The sequence below is a fragment of the Sciurus vulgaris genome (genome assembly GCF_902686455.1).
Source record: "Sciurus vulgaris genome assembly, chromosome: 5".
Lineage (NCBI taxonomy): Eukaryota > Metazoa > Chordata > Mammalia > Rodentia > Sciuridae > Sciurus > Sciurus vulgaris.
Genome location: NC_136465.1, coordinates 78417081 through 78430748, shown reverse-complemented (window position 1 = coordinate 78430748; position 13668 = coordinate 78417081). Strand labels below are relative to the sequence as shown.

General features: G+C 40.9%; 1 pseudogene across 1 annotated transcript; it reads right to left on the bottom strand.

Moving 5' to 3' along the window:
- Positions 1 to 10944: 10944 nt before the first annotated feature.
- Positions 10945 to 11750, bottom strand: LOC306661059 (homeobox protein TGIF2-like; annotated as a pseudogene). Its single transcript has 2 exons — positions 11606 to 11750; positions 10945 to 11509 (listed from the first exon to the last, which is right to left on the bottom strand). The product of its transcript is annotated as a homeobox protein TGIF2-like (transcript).
- Positions 11751 to 13668: the final 1918 nt, after the last annotated feature.

Below are 13668 nucleotides of genomic sequence, written 5' to 3'. Positions count from 1 at the left end.
GCCCAGGAGTTTGAGACCATTCAGGGAAACATGCTAAGATCCTGTCTGGAAAAAAAAAAAAAAAAAAAAAAAATCCAAAAACAATATCCCTCCACACACAAAGCATTGTCAATATAATATAGTGTTTGAAATTTTAATAGTACATGTGTATTTATGAAGAGAAACAAATCTATAAGCTTAAAAATATCAGTTAGGTGTGGTGGCACATGCCTATAATCCCAGCGGCTCAGGAGGCTGAGGCAGGAGGATCTCAAGTTCAAAGCCAGCCTCAGCAAAGGCAAGTCACTAAGCAACTCAGTGAGACCCTGTCTCTAAATAAAAAAATATAATCGGGCTGGGGATGTGACTCAGGGGCCAAATGCCCCTGAGTTCAATCCCCAGTATATATATATAAAATAGAAGTATATAAAATCATAAATGTGTCCACTCATATAAACCAATATCCTATGAAATTTTTATACATCCTCAGGTCAACATTTGATAGTGCCATCATTTTGAATGTGTAAATAATATACGTCAAAGACTATGTTAGAAATAGTCTTTGAGATACAAATAGATTTGACTGGTAACATGCTTATATCTATGTAGGTTTATCTATCAGGTTAGAAAGTTGAAACATCAATTTCTCTCCTCTCTTTTACAAATAAAGTTCTGACTCAGAAAGTCTTTCAAAATTGCCTGTTTAGTTTGCTTCTGTGATGGAATACAGATTTGATGGATACTCTTCTGATTCATCCAAAAATTCAGGAAGGTAAGTTTTAAACTTACATGGAAAAATACTTGGGTATTCCTATGTTTAAGACACTTTAACTAAATTTAGAAATACAAAAATAACAAATAAAACATCACTTGCTTCAATGAACACAAATTAGAGGGTCATAAAACATAAGCAACAAATCAAAATGCAAGTATGACAAGTTCGTGCAGCATTTGGTCATAGAAGAAGGAAATCTTATGATAACAGTGTGAGCAAGATTTCCAGATTTAAGAAAGATTTGATAAAGGAAACAGGAAAAGGTATGAAAATATTTGTCATGTTTATGATATGCTTGGAAAGTGGTCAATAATTTGATATGTCTGGTAGTAATCATCCCCAGTTCTATGCAAAGAATATTTTATTTCATCAATAAATTGAGTTGATTTAAAAATATAAAAAAAAATATGCAAAGAAATCTACTGGGAAAGTAGATTTATACTTTGTGACTGTTTCAAACTGATGAAATCAACAGGCAAACACCAGAATTACTGCAGTGGATTTCCATGCAGAAGACAGAGCAGGAAGATTTGTAGAAAGATATAAATGAAGCCTGTCATATCAGCAGCTGAGTATTTATTCAGAGTTCATATCTATTGTAAGTGTAGTAAACTATACAATAGTATGACTTACAATTTAAGAAGAGGGAAAAACAAATAATTATAAAATTGTAATCCTTTTTAAGTTAGTTGAGTTAAAAAAAAGCAAGCAGGTGAACAGAATTCCAAAGAGGAGCTAAGCCCTGCTTCTGCAGGTAGAGAAAACACCTGCTCTACTCACCTTTGATAAAGCATAGCAGGTATAGGTGGCATCCATAAATGCAACATTTTAATATTTTAAAATGTTAAAGGCTAAGGGCAAGCCAGCTTGAGGCTTTAGAGTCCTGGTAGCCACAGACCAATAAGAGTTCACACTCATTTGCCAGTTATTTTCTTTGGGCTTCTGCCAGTTGCTCAATGGAAAGATGGGGAAAGAACAGGTGATCCTAGAGGGAGATCCCCTTTATGTTGCCCAGGTATATAGTGCCTTTCAAGGTCCATGGATGCATCTGGAGAAGACCTGTAACAATGGGCCCTGCCTGAGTAAAAAGGTGATGATGGGTTTTTCTTGGGAGACAGAGATAAGATCCACCTGGTCCTGATTCCAGGACACAAGTAAAGACAAGCAGTCATGGGGGAAATAATACATGCTAAATGCTCTGCTACCACTTTGGTGCCCTCCCAACTCCACTGCTGCACCACTTATTTCAGAAAAAGGTCAGCTGCTACTAGGGGAAGAAGTAGAAAACCAACCTGACCACACCCTGCAGTGACAATAGGTAAAGCCATCTGCTTCTAGAGGAGGGACAGGAAACCAGCTTATGCCCAAAATCCTGTAGTGGTATGAAGTGGACGATCACAGCTGGTGGGGAGACAGGAAATTGCCTCACATACGAGATACCGCTGATACAAGACAAATGCCACAGAGTGGGAGTGGAGGGACAGAAAACCTGCTTGCCAGAGCAATAGACAACACCCAGGGAGACACATCTTAAAAAGACAAAGCCTTGAAAATCACATATGGAGTTGGTCCTGATATAATTTCAAGACAAAGAATTTGAACTAGCAATGTTCCATACTTTAAAGCATCTAATAAGAAAAGTAGAAATCATCATAAACATAACGTCTACAATTTATAAGGAAAAGCAAGGTATCAGAGGTGAATAACTCCATGAACTAGTCAGGACACTCAATACAGCAGATAAAAGACCATCACTATGATCATACTGATGGGTCTACCTTTTAGAACTTCCAAACCTTTACTCTAAAGCCTGATACTACATATATCCTTCTTTCTGAACGTCCTGTGTTTGAATTTATTGAACTTGCATTCTCTGGGGTCTCAAGTAATATAACGTAAATCCACTTGTCAGAATGAATTCATTCACAAATTACCCATCACCAACTTGTATTCATCTGACTGAATTCCATGTCTTTCATGCCAGCATTATGTTTATGCAAAGCATTTAGACAATCATCATGAGGAGTACACATAAATATGTGACTCTTTCTTCCCTCTTCCCCCAACCCCAACATTGAAGAGGACTGCAGAATACATAATGCAAAGCTTATTTAGATTTTGTGGTCATAAGTAGAGACATAAGAGCCTCAACAATGAGATGTTAGTCAAATAAGGGACACAGGCAAAATGTGACTTTTTTTTTTTTTTTTTTTTGGTACTGGGGATTGAACTCAGGGGAACTCGACTACTAAGCCACATCCCCAGACCTATTTTGTATTTTATTTAGAGACAGGGTCTCACTGAGTTGCTTAGCGCCTTGCTATTGCTGAGGCTGGGTTTGAACTTGCAATCCTCCTGCCTCAAACTCCTGAGCTGCTGGGATTACAGGTGTGTGCCACTGTGCCTGGAAAAATGTGACTTTTTAAAGACATTCTGCATAATAGGGGAAGCAGTCATGAAATTTATTTGGAAAAATAAGAGGCCCAGAACATACAAGCAAATACTTGATGAGAAAAGCAAGCAGGAGGCATCATAATACCAAATTTTAAACTATACTACAGAGCTACAATTACAAAACAGAATGGTATTGGCACCGAAACAGACATGAAGACTAATGGATTAGAACAGAAGACAGAAAGTCAAACTTGCATAAATACAGTTATCTCATATTAGGCAAAGTCACCAAAAACATACATTGGAGAAAAGATAGCCTCTTCAACAAATGGTGCTGGGAAAAGTGAAAATTTTAAAGTAAAATTTTTTTAATCTCTATATCGAATCCTGCACAAAACTCAACTCAAAGTGGATCAAAAACCTAGACATTAGACCAGAAGCCCTGCACATACTATAAGAAAATGTAGGCCCAACACTCCAACACGTTGGCTAAGGAACTGACTTCCTTAACAAGACTACTAAAGGGCAAGAAAATAAAAAATCAATAAATGGGATGACATTCAATTAAAACATTTCTTTACAGCAAAGGAAACAATCATGAGTATGAAGAGAGAGACTCAGGAGAAAACCTTTGCCTTCTGCTCCTCATTAGGGCATTAATTTCCAGGATATACAAAGAACTCAAACAACACCAAAAAACGAACAACCCAGTCAATAAATGGTCAAAGGAATTAAGCAGACACTTCTCAAAAGAAGAAATAAGAATGTTCAACAAATACATGAAAAAAATGTTCAACAGCTACAGCAACTAGAAAAATACAAATTAAAACTATGCTGACATTTCATATCATTCCAGTCAGAATGTCAATTATCAAGAATACAAATCACGACAAATGTTGGCGAGGATGTAGAAAAAGGGGTGCATTCGTATATTGTTGGTGGGACTGAAAATTGGTGCAATGACTCTGGGAAGCAGTATAGAGATTCCTCAAAATCCTAGGAGACGAAGCACCATTTGATCCAGTTATCCACTCCTCAGCTATATCTAAGGAGTTAAAATCAGCATCTCTTTTATGGACCAGAGTATGTTCTACCTCAGTAAAAGTTTGCATGCATGGGAAAATTAAGCACATTCTTTTGTCATTAGGTGAAGTGTTATATAAATGTCGTTGAGGATAAATTGTTTGATGGGGTTCTTTAATATCTTTAATATTTTTGTTTATTTTTTGCTGCTCATATTATCAGTGACTGAGAGAGGATTTCCAGCAAAGTCAGATTTCCGAGACTTTGAAGTTTTACTATTACATTCAGAACATTTGGGAATTGTCATGTCCTCTTGATGACCTTTTACTTAAAAGAATGATTTTTATTTTAAAAGGTTAAAATGAAAATAAACTTATATTAAACTTTATATTTCTTAACACCTGTATCAGTTCTATTATTCTTTTTCCTCTGGTGTGGGGGTCAAGTCCTATAGGCAGAGTTGAAAAGAAATTCTTTTAACACTTTTTATAAAAGAGATCTGCTATTGACGACTCCTCTCAGCTTTTGTTTTCTAGAAATGTCTTTGTCTTTATTTTTACTGAATATAAGTTCTGGCTTGGCAAACCCCTACCCACCACAACCTCAGCTATGACACTTTGAAGGTTATGTTCAGCTTGCAGAGTTTGTGAATGAAAGTCTGTGGTGAGTTTCTGCAGATATCCTTTTCTTTCTTTTCTGCTTTTTCTCTGTGCAACATCTTTTCAATTTCCCTGAATACTTATTTTACAGGAACTTGTGTTATGATTTTTCCATGCTTTCTTTCTTTGTTTTCCACTGCTCAAAGTTTGTTCAATATCTTTAACAGTGGATTTGATAATATTCATTAAATTTGAAAATTGTGGCCCCTATTATCTCTTCAAATAGTTCCCTGTCCATATATATCTTTTTCTTGTAGTCTCCAAATCCACATTTTTGATAGTGTCCTGTGGCTATGTTAATTTTTAGTTAGCATTTTTTTTTTTCTGTGTTCCATTTTGAGCAGTTTCTATTGCTATGTCTTGAAGTTCTCTGGTTTCTCTTTTTTTCTTTTAACCATGACTGTTTTAATCAGCTTCTTCTTGCTACGATCAATGACTAGACAAAAACATCTTAGAAGAAAAAAAGTTTATTTTGGCTCAGTTTCAGAGGTTCCATTTACAGTCAGCTGATTCTATTATTAGTATTATTTTAATTAGTGCATTATAATTATATATATACACTTATATATATAAATGGGATTCATTATAGAATATTCATTAGTAGTCCAGTTTCTAATTATCCTTGGTAGAATTTTGATCATTGTTAATTTTTATATCAGCTATTATAGCTGCGTCGTGATTTATTTTTGTTTTAAAAAGAAATAAAAAACAAAACAACTTTATTTGACAAAAGACAAAAACAAAGTTATTTACAGAAGTTTTTTGCTCAAATAAGTCAATGGGACAACTGTGCTTTATCCTCCAGGTTTTCCTCACAACCAAACCCAAGCAGAGGCCCTATTTTACACAGCAGGGAATGCCAGACAGAATTCAGCAGCATGGCTGCCACTCTCTGGGCCATTCCCAACAGGTGCACTGTATGAAGGGAAAACCCCAGCCCAGCCCAATATGCTGACTCACTGGTTACGGCCAGCCTCCACATCCTCCAACAGTTGCATCAGACCTGGGCTCACAGACTGCTGAGGTGGAAGAGATAGAAGCACAGCAGCTTCAGCTAACTTGAAGCTGCCATGGTGAACCTTCTCCAGCTGGGTCGGATAAGGGCGATGATGCCAGAGGGAGGCAGAACAGAGGGCCTAGGAAACCTGCCCATCCACAGAGGGCAAAACTCCCTTTCTGTAAGTAACCTATTCCCAGGTCCACTGCAAGGGATGGGCCAAGTCACCTAGTGGAGGTAGGGGAGCCTCCCTGAGGGCGTCAGGATATTAGAAAAGACACAGCCTGTGCCCTTATTGTAATGTACAAAGCTGTTCCCCACACACACACCTTTTCTGGTGCAGCCATTTTCCCCGCCTGTCAGTCTGTGAACATCCTAGCTAGCTATTGGTTCATCAGTCAACTTGCAAGTATCCTTCTCCATTATTGGTCCCCTATTAGCCTGGCACAATTCAACTGCTTTACTGGAGCTACTCTCCATCTTATCCTTCTGTCTCACCTCCTCACTTTCTCTATCCTCCTGGCTTTCACACTCTCTAGCGCACACCCTTTCTCATTCTCTTTCTTTTCCTCTCATTTTCTCTCTTATCCTGCAAGGAGACACTCTGCTTAATAAACTACCATATGTGATTTCCCTTGTCCGGCGTGGTTTCCGTGGGATCCCTTACACTTATCATGACCAAGTCAGTCAACACCCAGGAACCCCTTCCCCTCCCGCCCAACCTGGCAATTCCAGGAAACTACTTGCCAGGGCTCCTGGCCTACCTTTTGGTCCAATAACATTATTTAAAACAAAAATAATTTGGCTAATAAAAATCAGTGTTTTTTAAGATATACAAAAGTGAGGTATACTGCCATTAAACACTATCAGCAATAAAGTGGGGGAGAGGGAAGAGATGAGGACCAAATGTGATCTGTTTCACTGGGAAACTCAGGCAGGGGCTTTAAGCCCATTTCTGGTCCCACTGCAGGCACATAGCTTCCTACCACTTTTGTGGGAAAAGCTGCTTGTTCTAGTAGCTGAAAAAGCTTCCTGAGGAGCAGATGGCTCACTGATTTTCAAGTGGAGATGCCCCAAGTTCCTAAAGGAACTTTAAAACTCAGGTTGCAGGGCAAAGCCTTCAAGAAGAAAAAAAAAAAAAAAAAAGAGGAAAATACCTACAACAACAAAGGCCATTGCTTCAGTCTAGCTTACAATTGATACCGCCATAACGCCAGAGAAGCATGCTGAGGCAAGCGTAGAGTAGAAAGTAAGCTTTATTAAAGAAAAGTAAAAGCAGACTTCTCCCAGAAGAGGACCCAAAGACGCAATACATAGGATGAGCAACTCTTGTCTTTTTTATGGGTTTTATTCTCCCATTCTTTCCCCCTTATCTCTTTTCTTCCTGCCTAGGAGATTAGGCCTGGATTTGCATAAACTGAGAAGGGATGGACAGGGGGAGGGCCAAAGTAATTCAGGCATGTAAGGGCCCAGGGGGCATTAATTAGCATTTCCTTGTCTGTAGTCCCTGACAAGGGCAGGTAAATTTGGTTATCAATGGGCTCTGCAGGTCCTTGACATTTCATTCTCCCAGGGCAGTCTCCAACTTCCAGAGGCAGATGGTTTTCATGGCCCCCATTTCCTCCATCTAACCTGATCCCCTATTTCTACACTAACTGCCTGTCCCCAATTCTGGCTTCACTATCAGCACCCCACCCCTGCCAAAAAAGGAAAAATCTCTGGGGTTTTATCACCCTTCTCTGCTCTTCTAGGTTGAGTCAGGTGTTGAGAACAAGGTGACATCTGTGCAGCCATGTTGTATGAACAAGCCATTTCGGGAACTGGCCCATAAAACCTCCCCCCAGGAAAGGGCGCACACGTACTACCCTCAAGAGCCAATACAGGACAAACAGGACGTATTGGGCCCCTGGCGTTTATCAAGGCTGTTAAGAGATATCTGTCCAAGAAATGGGCAGCTGCTCAGAAACCTTATCTATCAAGGACAGGGGAGGGGGCCTAGCCCTGACTCATCTCCTGCATAGTTCACCCCCTCCCTCCTCCCTTCTTCCTCCAGGACTATTCAGTTTTGGTGGGACCCAATGAGATTCAAATAAATTGGCAGGACCCAACCAAAAGAGAACAAATGTTTAGCTGTTCCAATGTTAACCAATAATGTACAGGTCTTTGTATGTGAATGATTGGAAATTTCTTAAGTAGAGTGCTTTCTCATCCCTCGGGCCGCTCCCCACTCAGCCATGGTAGTGGTCTGAGAGACTAGTTGCAGTCCAGGCTCGAGCTTGCAATAAAACTGTTAAGGGGTCGCTGACTCGGTTGTGGCTCACCAGTAGCTCCCAGAAAAAACGCTCCGCAGACACGAGATCTCACACAAGAGACTTTATTTATGCGGACGATTCACGTCCGCTTGGGGCAAAAAGAAGGGAAAAAAGAGAAAGATGGAGAATGGTTTCTCCTAGATATTGGAATCTCGCGGGCTGGAAGGAACCAATTGCAGAGGAGAATTCTTGCAGGCTGACTGATGAACCAATAGCATGTTAGGACTTAACATGCATGGGAGGCAGGAAAATGGCGGCAGCATAAGCCGGAAATTCCTGTAATGTAAGAGGCAGGCAGAGTGCAGACTGACAGGTGATGGGGAGGCCGAAAATTCCTGTGACGGAAGAGGCGGGCGGAGTGCAGATTGACAAGTGGTTGGGAGGCGGGCAAAATGGCTGTACCTGGTGGGCAGGAGAGCGACTTTATACATTACAAAAACCTTGTTGTGTGATTTGCATTGCTGTGTGTGCACTTTGACTCTCTGGGGATTGGTCGATATTGAACCCCAATATAGGTTCTGTTGGACTCTGCCTTGGCTGTGGCTGTTATTATTGGCTTGATGCAAAAGAGCCAAAGCCAAATTTCTTTTTCTGCTCCAAACCTCTTTTTGGTAAACCAAAGGAAAAATAAAACAACTGTTGCTGAAAACTTGGTCCTGAAAGAATGGACATATTTTTTAAGCTGTCTGTTTTATCTCAACTCCCTAAGGTCTCCCTCCCAGTGATGGGAACAAAGCCCTTAAAGCTGTTCCAAGAAACAGCCCCAAACAGAGAGTAAAAGAGTAAATTGAGCAAGATAGTGCTCAGACAGTTAAGATATATAGGATATAAGATTACCAGAAACTGTTGACCACAATCTACACCCTGTTGTAAAATATTGTGAAACATGTTGTATGTTATCAGCAAACCCAGACCCCCTTTGGAATTTCACGGCGGCTTTGTTCCCCTTTTCCCTTCCATGTGCGACCCCTCCCGATGTGTGTTTTTTTGCCTTTATAAACTTGTAAGATTTTCTGCTAGGGACTCGACTCCTGGACTCCTGCGTGAGTCACGAGTTGGGTCCCAGCACGCTGGAATAAAAGCCTCTTGCGGTTTGCATCAAGTGACACCTCCTGCGGTTGATTGGGGTTGCCGTCGATCCGTGGGGCAGAGTTAGAGTCTCCTTTTGGCGGGTCTTACAGTCCTTATACCTGATGCCAAACTGACAATGAGGACATGGTTTTGAGAAAAAGGAAAAAGAAGGCTTATTGCTTTGCTAGCAAAGGACAAACAGGGGATTTCTGTCCCAAAGGCTGTGATTCTGCCCATCAGCAGAAACAGGGGACTTTTATATGGGTGACTCAAAGGCTGCATTCCATGTGTTCCCAGTCTGGAGTTGTAATTTACTTGTTAATTTGGGAGATAGTGATTTCTGAGATCTTCGATACCACTCCCAAAGTCTGGATTACTTCGCTCCCATGGTGGGTGTGATACCGCTCTTTACCAGTGACGAGTCCTGCTTCCTCAGGTGTTGAAGTATAACGCCGGAGAAGCACGCCGAGGCAAATGTAGAGTGGAAATTCAGCTTTATTAAAGAAAAGTAAAAGCAGACTTCTCCTGGGTGGCAGAAGGGAACCCAAAGGCAGAATCCGTGGGATGAGCAAATCTTGTCCTTTTTATGGGTTTTATTCTCCCATTCTTTCCCCCTTATCTCTTTCCTTCCTGTCTACATGACTAGGCCTGGTTTTGCAGGTGAGATGTAAGAAGTGAAAAGCGGATGGGGCAGGGGGAGGGCCAAAGTGATTCAGCCAGGTAAGGGCCCAAGGGGCATTAATCAGCATCTCCCTGCCTGTAGTCCCTGACAAGGGCAGGTAAATTTGGTAATCAATGGGCTCTGCAGGTCCTTGACATTCCTTTCTCCCAGGGCAGTCTCCAACTTCCAGAGGCAGATGGCTTCATGGCTTCATTTCCTCGATCTGACCTGATCCCCTATTTCTACACTAACTGCCTGTCCCCAATTCTGACTTCAGGTGTGTATAAGGACAGATAACTCTTCCTAGGATGGGGAAGAAAGGCAATCCATTTCTGCTGAGATTAGGGAGGGGAAGAGATTAGGGAGGAGCAGGGACAGAGGAAGAAAAAGAAACATCCATTTTAAAAATGAACTGCAGTGGCAGAGCAGTAAGGATTATATTCAAAGCATAAAGTGGATCACTGTTATACAACCATTCAAAATTCTCACTATGCAGAGATTTAGCTGGTCCCCCATATAAAATACTCCTTCCTTGTATAGCAATCCCCAGTTGCAGTGGTGGATCATTCCCCACAGGGATTAGACACCGTGTACCAGCATGCAATGCACTCTCATTCTCCACACCTGGCCTAACAACTGCCATTAATGCAAACCATTACAAAACAGAAAAAAAATAGTTTAGCAAAACTCTACATTCAACTGGAGTTGGTGCTGTTAGCATGTGCTGGGTCCCTCTTTTCTTTTGCTCACACTTATGAACTTGAAATATCTACTGCTGGCTTGACAGAAAGTGCACCCAGCACAGATCTGAACTTGGCAGGTTTCCTGAGCCCAAGGATTCTCTGGAGAAGCAGCAGCAGCACTATGCCTAACTTCGGTCTCTTGGTCTCATCACTGAGGAGGCCTGGAGACTGGTAGAGTCAGCAGAGAGATCCCTGTCACAATCCAGTGATGCCAGTTGGCATCTTCCTGTTGAAGACCTCTGGACAGAGGAGATGATCCCCATGCTTGACAACGATTCATAGAAAACTCCGTATGGAAGGGAAGAGAACCCATAACCCAGAACAGCTGGCTTAGTCCTTCAACCCCCTTGTGGCAGATGCCTCCTTGGGGTTCTCAGAAACTAAAAGGGATGGGAGTGTGCAGAATCCAGGTGCCAGGTCCTGCTGCTTACGAAGCTCCAGCTCAGCAGCCCTCCGCAGCGCCACCTCTCCAACAGCTGGAAATTCCTGAAGCCCTCCTATTCTGCTCTAGAGGTGTGGGCAGTGGTGTGTTAATGAGTCCACTTAATGGGGCTCCCAACCTCTGCCCTGGTCTGCAGGGTAAGTGTACTGCCAGGGGTCACTAGGGGTTTGAGGGACCCCAATTCCTTCTGCCTGGGGCTGCTGGCTTTTCGCCCTGGCTCGTGGGGAGCAGCATGGAGTACACAAAGAGAGCACGTTGGTGGGGGTGGGCACAGATACGGCCGCACTGAGGGGCTGTTATCACCTGGCAGGGCCACTTCTGAGGTCTTACCAACAGAGCAGGAAATGATGCACTGATTGGGGTCTTTGCGGTCCTTCCAAAGCGTGTTTTGGGAGAAGCTGCTGCCAGGTGTTGAGAACCAATTACATATATGCAGCACCAAGAGGATTGTCACTAATGAATATAATAATCAATTCAATAAATAAGAAAATAAGCTTAAGAAAAAAAAAAAAAAAAAGAGGTTGGTCTGTCCAGAAAGGCTCAGCTTACGCTCTGAGGGGTAGGCCTTGCAGTCATGTAAGCACAGCCAGTACCCGAGGATCTTCACGGATTCCTTGGGAGAGTTCCACCTGCGCCTCTTCTTGCCCGCCAGGTAGATGAGGCCTTGGTCCTTACGCAGGTCACGGTCGGACATGGTGCCTAGGAGCCAGGACAGAATTTGGGTGAGCCTCAGGAATGCCACATGGCTTCAGGAGGGACGATGGGTGACCTCAGTTTCCACCCGCTTGGGGGCCTGCTCCTCCTTTCCTACGGAGTGAGTTCTATGACTTTTAAATATTCCCTTTAATTTATAGATCTTCTGATTGCTTCCTGTGTTATCTTCCCTATACTACTGAGTGAGGCTATTGTGCATGGAATTGTTTTCCTCATTTTCCTTTCAGATGTTTCATTGCTTATGTATAAAAATGCTGTAAATATATTTGTGTTGATTTTATAATCTGCTATTTTGCTCAATTCATTGATGAGGTCTAGAAGTTTTTTGGATCCTCTAAATATAGAATCATGTCATCCACAAATACTGACAGCTTAAGTTTCTCTTTTCCTATTTGTATCCCTTTAATTTCTTTAGTCTGTCTAATTGGTCTGACTAGTATATCAAGTATGTTGTTGAATAGAAGTGCTGAAAGAGGGCATCCCAGCCTTGTTCCTGTTTTTAAAGGGAATGCTTTCAGTTTTTCTTCATTAAGAATGACGTTGGCCATGGGCTTAGCATAAATAGCCTTTACAATGTTGAGGTATGTTCCTACTATTCCTATTTTTTCTAGTGTTTTGAGAATGAAGGGGTGTTGTATTTTGTTGAATGCTTTTTCTACGTCAATTGTAATAACCATATGATTCTTATTCTTAAGTCTATTGACATGATGGATTACGTTTATTGATTTACAGATGTTAAACCAACCTTGCATTCCTGGGACGAACCCCACTTGATCATGGGGCACAATTTTCTAAATATGTTTTTGGATATGGTTTGCCAGTGTTTCGTTAAGGATCTTTGCATCTATATTCATCAAGGTATTGGTCTAAAATTTTCATTCCTTGATGTGTCTTTGCCTAGTTTGGGTATGAAGGTGATATTAGCTTCATAGAATGAGTTTGGTAGGGTACCCTCCTTTTCTCTTTCCTGGAATACTTTGAGAAGTATTGGAATGAGTTCTTCTTTGAAGGTCTTGTAGAACTCAGCTGAGAATCCGTCTGGTCCTGGGCTTTTCTTGGATGGTAGGCTTTAATGGCTTCTTCTATTTCATTGCTTGATATTGATCTGTTTAAATTATGTATGTCCTCCTGGTTCAGTTTGGAAGGAGCATATGTTTCTAGGAATTTGTGAATATCTTTGGTATTTTCTATTTTGTTGGAATATTCAAAATAGCTTCTCATTATGTTATGTATTTCAGTGGTGTCTGTCATGATATTTCCTTTTTCATCACAAATTTTAGTAATTTGAGTTTTCTCTCTCCTTCTCTTTGTTAGTGTGGCTAAGGGTTTGTCTATTTTGTTTACTTTCTCAAAGAACCAACTTTTTGTTTTTTCAATTTTTTGAATTGTTTCTTTTGTTTCAATTTCATTGATTTCAGCTCTGATTTAATTATTTCCTGTCTTCTACTACTTTTGCTGTTCTTCTGTTCTTCTTTTTCTAGGGCTTGAGCTGTAATATTAGGTCATTTAGTTGTTGACTTTTCATTCTTTTCTGGAATGCGCTCCATGCAATGAATTTTCCTCTTAGTACTGCTTTCATAGTGTCCCAGAGATTTTGATATGTTGTATCATCACTCACATTTATCTCTAAGAATTTTTTGTATCTCCTCCCTGATGTTTTCTGTTATCCATGCTTCATTCAAAAGCATATTATTTAGAGTCCAGGTGTTGGAGTTTTTTATTTTGTCATTGATTTCTACTCTCAGTCCATTATGATCTGATAGAACACAAGGCAGTATCTGTTATTTTTCTGCATTTCCTAAGGGCTGCTTTGTGGCATAACATAAGGTCTATTTTCAAGAAGGTTCCATGTGCTGTTGAGAAGAAAGTGAATCCGCTCGTTGATGGATGAAATATTC